Source organism: Amblyomma mixtum, chromosome 4 (genome assembly GCF_055824585.1).
Source record: "Amblyomma mixtum isolate Tamu chromosome 4, ASM5582458v1, whole genome shotgun sequence".
Taxonomy (NCBI): domain Eukaryota; kingdom Metazoa; phylum Arthropoda; class Arachnida; order Ixodida; family Ixodidae; genus Amblyomma; species Amblyomma mixtum.
Window position 1 is genome coordinate 11,175,967 of NC_143015.1, and position 13,163 is coordinate 11,189,129.

Below are 13,163 nucleotides of genomic sequence, written 5' to 3' on the forward strand. Positions count from 1 at the left end.
TTCGCGCGTCTGAAATATTCTTCAATTCAAAGTTTGTGTTCCGGGAGCACTGTTCATGATGAACAGTTCGCCTTTACTTGTTCTTTTTTTTCCAGCTGTGAGCATTCCTATGCGAGTAGTTCGTTTTTGGTTTTAAGTTCCAGATTGTCTTGCGTCAATTGCGAGCAATGACTTGTCATTTCCTCGAATTTGGTGTTGAAATATTTTAGAGAAACCTTGAGATCGCAGTGTTCTTCACGAAACTCTCGATCAAGTGATGCACACGAGACCACCATGAAACGATCGAACTATATCTTTCGTTTGCGTTCGAAATTTTTGTGTCTGTACCCCTTTAAGTTCAAGTCTTGTGCGTGATTGAAGAGTGCCGCGTTTTTGGTTGTTGTCCGGCCGCTGTAGCTATTCGTCTAGTTAGCGTGACCTTAACTAGTACACTGATTAATTAATGTTAGTTAAGGAACAGGTGCAGTGCACAGTCCCACATGCCACTTCTTAACTAGTACTAATTACCAATTATTCATTATGTACAATGAAATAATCACGAAATCCCTTTATATCATGTTCCGATGTCTTTCGATTTCACCCGATAAAGTGTCGATTGGCTATTGATTGACATATGCCCATATAAGGCCTGCATCCGAAACGCGGACACATTTGCTAACACGTCTTGGTCACGACAGTATGAGGCATTAAAGGCTTTCGCCTTAATAAAGCACAGTTGAAAGTCGAGCGTCTGTCAGTGTCAAACGCCTCTTGTGTACGCGTCTTTGTGCCTTCCGCTGGTAGCCCCTTTTTCAAGTTCAGCATGCACCAACTGGCCCTAGAGGTAACGTTTTCGCACCTCATTTCAAAACCCTGGTCATACGCTTAGGGGAACCCACCAAGGCGGAGCAGAATTTGCAAGGAGGGAGTAATTACGCGCTGAAATCCAGCCAAGCGCATCCTTACGGCTACGAAGGAAAGGTATAGAGCATCCACAGAAACTTCATAGAGCTGAAGAAAATTCGTCCTTGGCAGGGGTTCGAACCCGTAACCACGGCTTCAACGGGGCAGTCACTCTACCAACCGAGCTAACCGGGACGGCTAGCATGTGGTAGGCCCAGAGAAAGGTGGGGGGGTATTGCGCAAGAGAAAGCGGAAGTCCACCTTCCCGCAGGTCACGTGGTCGTGCGAGGAGCGGCAGAGAAGATGTCCCTGGAGCGTTGATATCTTTGTGAAGAAGAGGGCAGTGGCGCGGGACGGAGCGCTCGCTCTAGGCCCACAGCCATTAAACCATATTGGCATCTGTCATCATGTCGTCCTTCTCCTAGGCTTGCTACCTCGTAACAATATCATGTAGGTTTCCGCCCGTGAACGTCGCCGCGTTTCGCAGGGAAGGGACTCTGCGCCTTTGAACGTACGCGGCGGTACATTTCTAGGGACTCCAGCAGACGAGTAAGGCTTAAACTGGCGAAATCATAGCAAGCCATATATTTGTGCAAATCATCCCTGCTGAAAAAAGTTGTATGATGTAATAAACTCATACAGTTTATCATACAAATGTCGTAGACTCATCATTTAAAATCATAGAAAATTATCATACAAATCTCATAAATTTCTGTAAAATCATTCTGTCATCATAGAGATGTCCTAGAATATCATACAAGTTATATGATATATCATACAAATTGTATGATATTCTATGATGAAGCCTCAATCAGCTTATTGCATCATACAACTTTTCAGCAGGGATTTGCAACCGTAGCAGCCAGTCAGTGAAGTGGGTAAGGTTTTGAGGTTTTGTTGATTATTACTCCCATTGTTAACACGTCCCTATAACTGGTGCTAGTATTAGAATAAAAATACGAAGCATTCTTAGGCGATCTCACCCCTATTTCGCGATGCATGTCTGCATTCACGAGTTCCCTCACCGAACGCTTTCCGCGGGGTCAGTTGGTGCGCGGCCGCGCGTTCGCCGCAGCTGGATCCATCGAAGCGCATCATTTCTCAACCTCGCGATGCATGAATCCATCCATCAAGGCTCGCCGAGCGTGGGCCTCATCCCTCGAGTGTCGCGGCAGACGAGTGATGCGGCGCGCACGAGCATGCATTTCGCCAGTGACCACCAATCACAGCAGGGGAGCTCTTCGAAAGAAAACGTCGCCGCCCACAAGAAACGCGGGAAGCGACGTGACCAGGGCAATCTCGCGAAGCCGCTAAGACTATGTCGAAAGTGCGGGCGAATAAAATTTACTCAAAATCAACAAACTCCGTCGTGGAGTTGACATTGCGCGCTGTCGTAAGTATCGTAACGAATTGTCTCGCACTTAATAGACAACCAACATAGTCGTTTCTGCAACATTTTTGTTCCTCTTAACTTGTTGTCTACTTTGTTGTAATATTATTCTTTCTGGTTGACTTCACTATTCCAACGTTCTGGAGGCCACGCTTGTTACTTGACGTGGAAAAAAAGCCACAAAAGAAAAAGCTTCCTCTGCTTATGGGAGCTTCCGTCGCCTTCGATCTCCTGGCCATATCCAACGTCAGTGGGCAACATAAAAACGACGGATATCTGAACAGAACCAGAACACCAGAGAAAATCGCACAATTTTACACCAACTTCACACGTAATTCAAAACGAAGCGCACCCCACTAATGCTATACAGCTTCGGTTGGCTTGACACAGTTCACTGTCCCAACTCTCCAGAAATCAAGGCAGACACAGAAAACATTCTCCGCCGATATAACACTATCATTAATTCTTCTTATTTCCCTTACCCTCCCCCATCCTTTCTGGCGTGCTTGGCTTCACTCGGGCTTGGCAGATCATCAGCGGGCCTTGGCGGAGAAAGCGCTCTTCCTCAATAGGGCTTAGTGCTGGCCTCAATGTTTTTTTCCACCTTCCTCTGTGCCAAAATTTGGAAGTCGCTTGTTTTTCCATGTATTGCCACGTCAAAAGTTGGGGCGAATACGATCACACCGTCCAGGTATACGAGGCAAGTGTGCCATTTCAGGTCCACGAGTACTGTGTCCATAAGCGCCTCTGAAAGGTCGCTGGGGCGGAGCAAAGACCAAATGGCATGACCTAGAACTCGTACAACCCGTCTGGAGTGATGAATGCCGTCTTCTCGCGGTCCCTCTCGTCAACCTCTATTTGCCAGTACCCAGACTTCAAATCCATGGTGGAGAAATACTTGGCGTTGCATAAACGATCCAAAGCGTCGTCGATTCTGGGTAGAGTGTAAACGTCCTTTTTAGTGATGTTATTCAGTCGCTGGTAATCAACGCAGAACCGCAATGTTCCGTCCTTTTTCTTTACGAGCACGACAGGTGCGGCCCATGGGCTCTGAGACGGTCGAATGTCGTCGTTATCAAGCATTTCCTTTACTTGAGGGCTGATGGCGGTGCGTTCTCTGGAGGAAACACGGTAGTGTGACTGTTGCAGTGGTTGCGCCTTGTCGTCCGTAATAATGCGATATGTAGCAAGGTGTGTCCTGCCGACACGCGGAGACAATGCAAATGTGTGTCTGTAGCGACTGAGCAGGTCGCGCAGCATGCCTTGTTGTTGTTGCGGCAATGTCTGATTAATGCCGTACTTGACGTCAACGATGTCCTCTGGTTCTGTTCGTGAAGCACGAGTCAAGCTTTGTGCGCACTTAGTATCAGTGACGGAATCTATGCAAGCGAGAGTCGTCTTCTTGTTCAGGTGCTGGTGCTCATTGCTGAAATTAGTCAGGAGTACATCAACTTCGCCGTCTTCCAGAGACACTACCACCCGAGGTACTGCAATACCCCGGTCGAGAAGCAAAAGCTGTTTACCCTCGACTATACCTTCAGTGTCTGGAATGGTATGTGAACCGACAGTCACCAGTATACTGGAGCGGGGAGGCACGGTCACTTGCTCGTCAAGAAAATGGAGCGCCGATGGGAGGGCATCTGTGGTGTCAACGGCATTCTCCGTCGAAAACTGGATGGACTGGGACTGCAGGTCGATGATGGCGCCGTTGTCCATTAGGAAGTCCATACCCAGCAGAACATCACGAAAGCAAGCAGCTAGGACAACAAACTTTGCTGGGAAGGTTTGCCCTTGTAGCGTGACCCTCGCCGTGCACGTTCCTATCGGCGTAATCAAATGTCCTCCAGCGGTACGTTGCGGGCCGTCCCAAGCTGTCATAAACCTGCTGAGCACAGCGGCGAATTGTCTACTGAGTACAGAATAATTGGCGCCAGTGTCAACTAAAGCAGGTACGGTGGTGCCGTCTACTGAAACGTCTAAATCGGCCGGTGGTGGCGTCTTGCGGCACAGTCGAGGAGTCCGATCGCGGCTTTGGTGCGTCGAAGGGATGCGGCGTCTAAGAGAAGCGTCATGGTTACGAAGAAGTGCGGCGGGTTGTCGGCTTGTCTTAACACGCTGTCGTTCGTGGGTCGTGGAGGACGGTGTGTTGCACGGCATTGGCGATGTGTCTGGCGGCGTTGGAGGGTCTTGTTCTTGTCGTCGAGCAGCCGCACCTCCAGAGGCTGCCGCGTCTGGTTTCCCCTACGGGGACTTCTAGACTGGCCCTGATCGCTGGATCCCGGAGAACTGTAGCGGCGCGGAGATGGTGATCGGGAAATTCGGCGCTGGCCGGAGTCCAAGTGGAAGATGTAATCTGCGATCTCCCGTGGTCGCTCTCCAAGCAGCGGACGGGGAGAAGAAGGAGAACCCTCGAAGACCCATCTTCTTGTATGGACAGCGGCGCCAGATGTGCCCAGGTTCCCCGCAATGGTAGCACAACGGTCGGTGGTCCGGGGTTCTCCAGACGTCAGTTCTGCGAGGCCTAGGTCACTGGACAATGTTCGACTGGGACGGTGGAAGCTGAGGAGCGGCCGGCTTAGGGGCTTCGTATCATGGGGTCGAGGCCGGAATGAAAGGCTTGCGGCGGCAGCATAATTTAATGTTCGTGGCGGCGGTGGAGTGGCTGCCGGAAGCTGCGACGTACCAAATGCTTGTTGGACCTCCTCGCGAATGACATCCGTAAATGAAGCAATCTGCGGCTTAACAGGCGTCTGCCGCAAAGTCTTCGCCAGCTCTTTCCGTACACTGGCTCGAATGACCTCACGCAGTGATTCTGCTGAGGTTATAGAGGTTCCCTGAGCACGGGCGCAGAGCATCGATACGTTGGTGCACTCGTACTGCCGTGCCCGCATGTCGAGCGATTTCTTGGTAGATGTTGCTTCCTTCACGAAGTCATTTACTGTTGCGGGTGGACTTCGAACCAGGCCTGCAAAAAGCTACTCCTTTACACGCTTCGTCAGCAACCACACCTTCTTTTCCTCCGACATGCTTGGGTCTGCGCGACGGAAGAGGCGTGTCATCTCTTCCACGTACACCATCACGCTCTCGTTCGGAAGATGGATGCGATTCTGCCGAAGAAGGTCGGCCTTCTCCTTGCGAAACGCATTGGTGAACGCCTGGAGAAATTCTGTTTTGAATATCTCCCAAGTTCGGAGGCCAGATTCATGGTTTACGTACCCTGTCCTTGCAGAGTCTTCCAGAGCAAAATAGACATGGCGCATCTTTGAGTCCCCGTCCAAAGAATTGAATGTGGCCACCCGGTCGAACTGGTCCAGCCAGTCCTCGGCGTCCTCATGAGGTAGGCTGTGGAAACGCGGCGGATCCCGTTGGTGGTCTAGAAGGACTGGCGCCGTTGATGCTGGAGGATTCATTGTGTTGACTTGAGGTTGGGGAGCAGCCCGAACTCAGGAGATAGGCCTTGTAGTCGGCGGCTGTCCTGGTGAACAGGCGTGTCGACTTGGGGTGGTCGACCTATGCTTGAATCGCGACTTGATGGGGGCGTCCGGTACACGAAAGATCTACACCGTACCTCCACCAGATGTCACATCGGTGTGAAGACGCACTAACGCACTAGGTGGCTGGGAAGGCTTCCAAGAACGTCCACGGCCGACACCGACGGAGAAGAACTTCGTTGTCCTCTCTCTTACAGTCCTCACGTCGTCGTCTTCTGTAGCGCTAGCGTCAGTATATTGCCCCAAAAATACTTCGAATGCTTAATGTACCACAACGGCAATTGTTCTCTCAAATTGAACTCATACTGCGCATCGTACCTGACAGCTACAAAACGTAGGAAATACCGAAGTTTCTCAGAAAGAATACTAGGATGAAGCGAACAAAACGTCAAAACCTGATTCATTCTACCTAGCTCAATTAAAGGAAGTAGTCAGGCCATCATGACAAAGTGATCAGGCCAAATAGGCAGATGCGTCCATCAAAGCCGATACCCGATCTATTAAATTGAATTGAATTGATTTTGAGTGAAATAGAGGGAATGGCCTCGGACGAAGAGCTACGAAAGAAGCTTGAGAGGTGTCTGAGACCCAGTAGGGCAAGTTAAAAAAATAAAAACGCAGAGCATGGGCTCACCAACACACAGACAAATACATCAAGCGCGTCGTTACATAGTACAGAGTCACGAAATTTCCGCTCAGGAAACAAGGAAATCAAAAACAAGGAAAGTAGTAAGCCACCAAAGACTGTCGAACAGTATGCAAAACTTCGTGACATAAACCTTGGGAAATTGAGTACTCAACGTAATGCTCCCCTATGCAAAGAAAAGAAATACAGAGCTGCATGAAAGAAATACAAATTAAAGTCCTCTATGGCTGCTGTAAAAATGATTGCGTTGCTTAACAATGCTTATTTAGCGCGGATGGTAAAGTGAACAGAAGGCTCTGGGGGCCGTATGTTGTCCGCACTCTAGAAACGTCCCATTCGTGTCTGCTTGCGGTGAAGAAGTGTTTTTCTTTAAGCTTACGTATAGCAAGAATCTTCATAAAGTCGGATATGCATTGCGGCGAGAACCGAAGGCAATGCAGTAAGCGATACTCAAACGTGACATGTACGCGACATGTATAGTATATGTACACATACTGTTGAAATAAGTGATAAGTCTAATTGCTTTCTTTTTTGGAGGGCGAGTATTATATTTAGGTTTGTTTTAAATATAGTGCCCCAAACGAGGTGACAGTAAATTATGTACGATTGAAATAATGCGAGGTGAATTGCAAGCTTATGCATCGGGGAAAACTTATTGCGACATCTAGAGAGGAAGCCTACAGATTTAGAAAGCTTTTCGGTAAAATCGACGAAAATACCGAGCGTCAAGTTTGGAACTTCAATATTCCCTAAAATAACTTCATGTCATTTTCATTTTTATTTTCTTAAAGACTTATTTTGAAATGAATTCAAGCGCACAACTACACGCACACAAGAGAGGAAAGACACAGGACAGGCGCTAACTTCATCCGATTTATTCGCAGGTAAGAGAGCAAACATATACATAAATGGAGACATGCGCAGTAAAGAAACACATCGTCAGTTCACAATACGTGCTCGAGATACCTGTACTCTGCGTGCAAAAGATTAACAGACGTGTCACTCACACAGTCATGCCCCCTCTTCCTGATGTGAAATGCTTCTAATAGTTCACGTGCCGTCTTATCACCGCCTCTGCCAAGTATCTTTATCTCTTTCAGCCGCGGATCGCACACTCTGCAGTTCGCACAATGCTCTGCCAAATGTGTCCCTCCGCTCCTTAAAGCCCGCAAATGTTCCCCCGCCCGGTCTGGCCTATGTAAGCCCTCCCGCAGGTCAACGGTATCTCGTAAACGACACCGGTACAGCAGTCGACATACTTCTTTGAGTGCTTCTTCCTGCAGCCACTCTACTTTTACGCGCACGAAATACGTGAGCATAGTTGGGCAAGTTTCTTCGGTGCGGAGAGCACCACAGGAACGCCGTGTCGGCCTGTCACTTTTTTATTTATTTATTATCTATTTATTATCAATACCTCAAATGCCCCAGGAATGGGGTATTACATGAGGGATGGGCTGAATGTTGCACTAATGAGAGATTGGATGGCAACCTTGAAGTGCAGTGGATCGGAGTGGTGCACGGAGTCGATTGGCAGGCCGTTCCAGTCTCGACCAGTTTGCACGAAGAATGAGCGAAGATGAGCTGTAGTCTGTGCTGGGGGAGGGTAGACTGCTTTGGGATGGTTGGTACGGCTTGATAAGCGATGAGCTGGCAAGATAGCTGAAACATCAAGTTGGCTGTGGTAAAATTTATGAAAGAGGCAGAGCCTAAAGATGCAACGTCTGGACTCCAGATTAGTAAGATTAGCCTTAGATTTAAGTGCAGTGACGCTGGTGTGATACGAGTAGTCCGAAAAAATAAATCTACCTGCGCGATTCTGAACTGATTCGAGGGTGTTCGAAAGGTTAGATTGATGAGGGTCCCAGACTGAGCATGCGTACTCCAACTTTGGCCGGACAAATGTGAGGTATGTTAATGTTTTAATTGGAGCAGAAGCGAGTCGTAGGTTCCTACGGAGGAAGCCAAGAGTGCGATTGGCTTCGTTTGTTATGTTTGTTATGTGCGCTGATTAATTAAGTGTGTTAGAAAATGTTATACCGAGATATTTATACGATTGGACAGATGCTATTTCAGATGCACTTTTTTCATACTTGAAGGGTTGATAGTTTTGGCGCCGATGGAAAGAAAGCAATGACGTTTTATTAGTGTTTAAGGACATTAACCAAGTGTTGCACCATGCTTCAACACGTTTAAGGTCGTCTTGAAGTAAGCGAGAGTCAGAGGTGTTATGGATGGGGCGGTAGATTACACAGTCGTCTGCAAATAGGCGGATATGAGAAGTGATATTATTGAGCAGGTCGTTAATATAGATTAGAAAAAGCAAAGGTACAAGCACAGTGCCTTGGGGGACACCGGAAAGGACCGGGGAGCAAGATGACGAAAGTTTATTAGCATACACAAATTGTTTCCGGTTAGTGAGAAAATTGCGTATCCAATCTAATACAAGGGGGTTAATGTGTAAGCTTGAAAGTTTAAGTAGGAGTCTTTGATGGGGAACCTTGTCGAATGCCTTTTCAAAATCCAAAAAGAGAGCGTCCACCGGAATGTTTAAAAGGAGATTAGAGCTTATGTCGTTAAGGAATAAAGCTAGTTGAGTATCACATGATAGCCCTTTGCGAAACCCATGCTGATTAGGATGAAAAAAAGTGACAGATATCAGGAATTTTACTATGTGAGAGTAAAGCACATGCTCGATTAGTTTTGAACAAACACTAGTTAGTGAAATGGGACGATAACTAGAACATAAAGATGGAGGGCCTTTTTTCGGGACTGGAACAACCTTGCCTACTTTCCAGTCTTCCGGCACCACTCCTGATGACAATGATTGCTCAAAAATATGGCATAAAATCACACTGACAGTGTCTTTCGTATGTTTTAGTACCTTGGTGTTAATGCCATCGACACCTGCAGAAGATGAAAGCCTTAATGAGTCCATGATTTTCACAATACCGGGAGGATTAAAAGTGATCTCAGGCATAACAGTGTGATCGTAATGGGGAAAATCTGGTAAATTGTTAGCAGGTTCTTGCGTGAACACAGAACTGAATGCACGGTTTAGTTAACACGGTTAACATGATGGGCAACATTGTGAATACACGGTACCACTATCGGTTTTCCGAAGTAGGAAAACCAAGCAGGTCATGTTCGGCAGAGCGAAAACACTGGAAAGGCACTCGGTTAAACCGGTAGTGGTACCGTATATTCACAAGGTTGCCCATCATGTGAAAAAAGTGGCAGGCCGACACGGCGTTCCTGTGGTGCTCTCCGCACCGAAGAAACTTGCCCAACTTTGCTCACGTATTTCGTGCGCGGAAAAGAAGAGTGGCTGCAGGAAGAAGCACTCAAAGAAGTATGTCGACTGCTGTACCGGTGTCGTTTACGAGATACCGTTGACCTGCGGGAGGGCTTACATAGGCCAGACCGGGCGGGGGAACATTTGCGGGCTTTAAGGAGCGGAGGGACACATTTGGCAGAGCATTGTGCGAACTGCAGAGCGTGCGATCCGCGGCTGAAAGAGATAAAGATACTTGGCAGAGGCGGTGATAAGACGGCACGTGAACTATTAGAAGCATTTCACATCAGGAAGAGGGGGCATGACTGTGTGAGTGACACGTCTGTTAATCTTTTGCACGCAGAGTACAGGTATCTCGAGCCCGCATTGTGAACTGACGATGTGTTTCTTTACTGCGCATGTCTCCATTTATGTATATGTTTGCTCTCTTACCTGCGAATAAATCGGATGAAGTTAGCGCCTGTCCTGTGTCTTTCCTCTCTTGAGTGCGTGTTGTTGTGCGCTTGAATTCATTTCAAAATAAGCTATGCACCATCTAGCCCAAACAGAAGTTTTGTTAAATTTTCTTAAAGACTTCCTTTTTCTGGGGATTACATAAGGGATGGGGTTAACATAAGAGTGTATAGCATTTTGCTTCATGAAAATTTTCTTTAGCAAGACTAAATCTGATTAAGAAGACTTCCCGTTTCTAAACACCAACTGAGTTTCAGTTAATGATGAATATTTGAAGAAAAACCCATCATTGCTTTCTTGAGAGCCTTTGAAAACATAGAATATCCGTCGGTCCATAACTTGTCAACTTGTTCCTTCCTTTGAAAATAACGGGCACTTCTTTATGTTTTATTCTTTTATGTTTGCAGGAACAATACCCGATGTGGCTGATAGGTTAAAGATATTGCTTAAAAATGGCGCTAAAATCCGCAACAATGTTAACTGGTTTATTTGTAAGCCTTCAAAAACAAAAACACGTATTGATTGTAGGCCCATTTTGACATTAAAACTTCCTCAGAGTCCGATAAATGGAAAGCAGAAGTTTCCAACCCTGTGTTCGGAACGGGACCAAGAGCTTCACCGAGGCAACCACTGGCTCTAAAGGTTGTAAAAAAAAATCGCTGAATTTATCTTCCAGAACAGAACAAGAATAGGGAAAGCCCTCCGTCACAATCTGACCCGATCGCGGATTCTTGCTCTTATTAAGGAACAAATAATTTAAATGTTTACGAAATACTTTCCGGCCCTTACTGCTATCGAGGTAACGTGATTGGCAGGCAGATTTGGATTTTCGCAGCTCGATATTTAACTTATTTAACCTCCTTCATCAAGTTCCGATCCACGCAGAGGCAGCATAGCGCATAATCTGGAGCTTGGAATGCACGCTGCTTTCCTAGTCAGTCCTCCGTCATGTCATGTTATGAGATTAATTGGATTTTCTTAATCGCTTGCTGCGGCTGTTAGCTCTGCATGAACAATCTCTAATGTGCTACTGCTTCCTTTGGCCTCATTGTTTTAATTTTGGCTTTCCTGTATAAATTATTCCTGCTTAGAAAAAAAAAATCTCCTCAGTAAAAGCGTGCAGACTGCCAGCTGTTCATTCGTATGTGTTTCGGTTTTTTATGCACTGTCAAATACACAAATGAAGTCTTACACGGCTGAATCAAGCGTTCCCCTATACTACGCTGCTGAGAAGGTATATGACATAAAAGGCAGTTATGAATGGTCCACTTCAAAGCAAAACTTTTAGAAGAAAAAACACTCGTTGCAGATGGTTGCATATTGAGCACGTGACCTTAACAGCACTTTTATAGCGCAAAAGAAAATGAGCGATGAGAAGTTATTGCGCTCGAAAACTAATATATTGTGCACAATAAAAAAGATGTTAGACTTAGGAAATTATAAACCGATTACCTTGCGTCCATTGCTCATGAAGAACAACTTAGTAATCTGCGATTCGTTGATGACATCACTCTGCTAATAACTCAGAGGAGAAATCGCTGCGCATGTGTCAGAATCTAGATACTAAAAGGATACAGATGGGATTTGAAATTAGTTGAATAAAGTTAATGCTACACAGTCTGTGAAAGGAGCAGCAGTTTGTAAAGACGTAGTGACTAAGTTACACTTGTAAGGCGCGCTTCCTTACATAGAAAGCGAGAGTCCTGTGCAGCTGGAAGTTTCTAGAGGCAATGCTTGCATGAAAGCCACACATAAAAGCCAGGAGGACAAAAGTAAGGTTTCGCTAAGAACCATCTAATTTCGCTTTTCATTGCCTGCTATACATGTACTGCTGTTCTACACAAGTGTGGCGCTGGCTGGGTATGTATCCAGGTCATATGTAGTGACCGCAGGTCCGAACCGCCGGAGTCGATTGAGGAGTAAAATATGAATGGGGTAGAGCGTACCCTCAGTTGATGAACAGCAGTCCACCGATATCCTTCGAGAGGAAAGTATACAACAGCTGTATCTTGCAGGCACTCACCTGTGAGACAGAAAGATGGAGCCTAATGAAAAGGATGATGCAAGTTAAGGACAACGCAGCGAGCTATGAAAAGGGAAATTATAGGCGTGGCGTTGAGGGACCGGAAGCGGGCAGACTGGGTGAGGGAAGGAATGGTATTTCAGGATATTCTAGCTGAAACCAAGAAGAATAAATATGCATGGGCAGGGCATGTAATGCAAAGGGAAAATAACCACGGGTCCTTAAAGCTAACCGAGTGGATTCCAGCAGAAGGCAAGCGCAGCAAGGCGTGACAGAAAGTTCGGTGTGTAGATGAGGCTAAGAAGTTTGCGGGGATAGGGTGGCCGCACCTGGCTCAGGACAGGGCAGCTGACGAGAAATGGGAGGCTGTTGTCCAGCAGCGTACATACCAGGCTTGACGACAATGATGGTGATGTAGTTGAGTACCAACGTCAAACTGAAGGCATCCGGCCGCACATGTTAGTCTGCCGGTCGTCTCAGCCTATTTTTGTTCCAATTGGAAGTCTTCCCGTCTGTACTAACGATGGAGCTCAGCCTGGGTGCCGGATAATACTGAGTAGCGCCCGCCCTTCAATCCGCATGCCGACCAGCGTACGAAGTGTTGACAGCGCTGCAGCGTACGCCGTATCAGCTATGGCTTTTTTTCACTCGCTGGATCCTAAATACAAAAACGCAATCAATTTTGCGACTAGACACATACGCTGGCAAGCATTGGATTGTGCCAGTGCAGCAGAACAACGCTCAATACGTATATCTCATGGCAGTTGGTATTTTTGAAAAGTTTTCTTTTTTTTCTCACTCTGCAAGAAAAAGGATAAACTGCGGAAATGTAGGGGGTCATGAAGCGATCGTAAACAATGTCTGAATATCCGGCACGTCCCGGCCAGATAGCAAAATGGAACAGGTGTTGCGCACATTGCAAGCCGAGGGTTTCTGAGATCATCGTGTGCGCATGCGTGTACTCGAGGTTTTTGCTCTTGCTTTCA

General features: G+C 46.8%; 1 protein-coding gene across 4 annotated transcripts in view; it reads right to left on the reverse strand.

The window, feature by feature from the left end:
* The window catches only part of LOC149345690 (protein 5NUC-like), a 109,140-nt gene extending 96,258 nt beyond the window's left edge, over positions 1-12,882 (reverse strand). For 2 of the 4 annotated variants that reach the window (XM_089586194.1, XM_089586193.1), the window contains exon 1: positions 12,567-12,882. The gene's annotated coding sequence lies outside the window, so the exon portion shown is untranslated. Of the gene's footprint in view, positions 1-11,606; positions 11,623-12,100; positions 12,178-12,566 lie in introns of those variants that run through there. The other 2 variants (XM_089586195.1, XM_089586196.1) reach the window with 2 other exon arrangements.
* Between the last annotated feature and the right edge of the window lie 281 nt (positions 12,883-13,163).